At 44.2% G+C, this 2,228-nt stretch overlaps 1 long non-coding RNA gene across 1 annotated transcript; it reads left to right on the forward strand.

Annotated features, from left to right (window-relative positions):
- The first annotated feature begins 327 nt into the window (after positions 1-327).
- Positions 328-1,997, forward strand: LOC121039781 (uncharacterized). The gene is made up of 2 exons (XR_005794981.1): positions 328-1,251; positions 1,647-1,997. It is a non-coding gene; the product is annotated as an uncharacterized LOC121039781 (long non-coding RNA).
- The last annotated feature ends 231 nt before the right edge of the window (positions 1,998-2,228 follow it).

Here is a 2,228-nt window from a genome sequence, read left to right on the forward strand (position 1 = left end):
TCATTTTGGTTTTAGAATCTGCTGCTCCAGAGGGTGTCAAACCCAGCTTGGAAGACCATCTAACAGCGACATTTTAAGAAGTTCTAAGTTCAAGATGGGAAGTTCGGCTAAATGAACCCTAAGATCCCTCCTAACACTGATTATTCCTTTTTTTTTTTTTTTTAAGTTTATTTATTTTTTGAGAGAGAGCTTGAGCAGGGGAGGGGCAGAGAGAGAGGGAGAGGGAATCCCAAGCAGTCTCCACACTGCTACCACGGAGCCCCATGCAGGGCTTTGAACCCACGAACCATGATGTCACGACCTGAGCCGAAATCATGAGTCAGATGCTTAACTGACTGAGCCACCCAGGCACCCCTATGGTTTGGTTATTCTATATCTATTTCTTGCCTTTGGACTTTTAAAGGATTTTTTATTGTAAATTTTTCAAGCATATGGTAAAGTACAGAAACAATACCGCAAACAACAAATACCTATGTAACTAACACCTAATGGTCAAATTTTAACTTTTTATTCTGGACACAAATAAACCCTGTGCAGACTTGTTTCTTCTTTTTAATTAAATATTTATTGAGATATAATCCACATATAATAAAGTACAGCGATTTGAAATGTACAGTGTGTTAAGTTTTGACCACTGTGTACTTCTGTGTAACCATCACCCCAGATAGGACAAGATATAGAATTTTCTCTCATGTGTCTTTTTCAGTCAATCCCCCCTGCCAGAGGCAACCACTGTCCTGATTTCTCTCACAATAGATTAGTTTTGCCTGTTCTAGAACTTTATATAAATAGAATCGTACAGAATGAACTCTTTTGTGCCCGGCTTCTTTTGCTCATCATAACGTGTTTGGGATTCTTCCATGATGTTGCAAATACCGGTAGTTCATTCCTTTTTATTTCTGAGTAATATTCCATTGGATGACGATACCACAGTTTCTCTATTCACCTGACAGTGGACCTTTGGATGACATATTTACCCAAGATAAATGAAAACATATGTCTATAAAAAGAACTGTATAAATATATTCATAGCAGCTTTTCTCATAATGGTCCCAAACTGGAAACAACCCAAATGGGCATTCTATTTTTGTATGAGCATCTTCTCCCCTAGACAATGAGGACAGGATGCTTACCTAATTCCTCTGTGCACCCTGACAGCATTTTGAACATATAGCAGCTGAATCCGGAAGTCTTTGCTGATTGGGTGAAAGGCAAAGGAGGATACAGAGTTCTTCAAACTCGGTTCAAGAGGTGAGGTGTAAGGCAACTTTAGATCCCTAGGAGTAAGGCAGAAGGTTAGCCAGAAAAATGTGGGTGTTAGTTCCTACCAGAGCATCGGTGCTAAGCACAGAGCCCGGCACAGGGCAAGTGTTCAGAACACATACGAATGAAGGAAAAGAAGTAAATAGGCTGTCGGGTCTTCTTGCCGTGGGGTCATCCTACCTTCCACATCATCCTTGCTACCCGGAAAGGTACAGCTTCCAGGCTACAGAGTCAAAGGAACGGTGTCAAACAGGGGAAACCGGTCCAGGGGAGGGCTCCGGAGATAAGGATGAGGGGGTTAAGAGTTTCCAGAGTAAAGTTAGAATCAGATTGGGTTCTTGCTCTTGTCCCCAGGCCCCCTTCCTTGTCTCTTTTATTCTTAGGTACCGGTAGGCTCAAGCACAGGACTCCTCCCTTCGGGATCAAGAAATTCACCTGGAGAACCCCGGGGAAGCCCCCAGGTCTCAGAAGCACTGCCTCTCTCACTTCGACCGCTGCTTCAGGCTGACGCTTTCAGATCTTCATAAAGGCACCGAACAAAGCCAGATGATGGACAGCTGTTCAGTGACCCAAGCCGGGGGCGCTGACCATTCAGCTCTTTGGGAAACCAGATGCTTGGCTGTGGCTTGGAAGCTGGTTTCAAAAGGGGGTATAAAATGTGTTTCAGTGTATTTGTTACGACGCAGGGATAAATATATTTCCTTAGATGACAAGTATTAAAAACTTCAAGTCTTTCTCAGGCCGCAGCTAAAGGTTTCAAGAGAAGTGTGGAGAAGAGAAGGTTTACTGGGAACCCTGCTCCAGTGTGACTCTTTTATCACAAAAGGATTAGTATAGGGGCACCTGGGTGGCTCAGTCTAAGCGGCCGACTTCGGCTCAGGTCATGATCTCACGGCTCATGAGTTCGAGCCCCGCCTCGGGCTCTGTGCTGACAGCTCGGAGCCTGGAGACTGCTTTGGATTCTG

This window comes from Herpailurus yagouaroundi, unplaced genomic scaffold (assembly GCF_014898765.1).
Source record: "Herpailurus yagouaroundi ecotype Mexico unplaced genomic scaffold, PumYag 181, whole genome shotgun sequence".
Classification (NCBI taxonomy): Eukaryota; Metazoa; Chordata; class Mammalia; order Carnivora; family Felidae; genus Herpailurus; species Herpailurus yagouaroundi.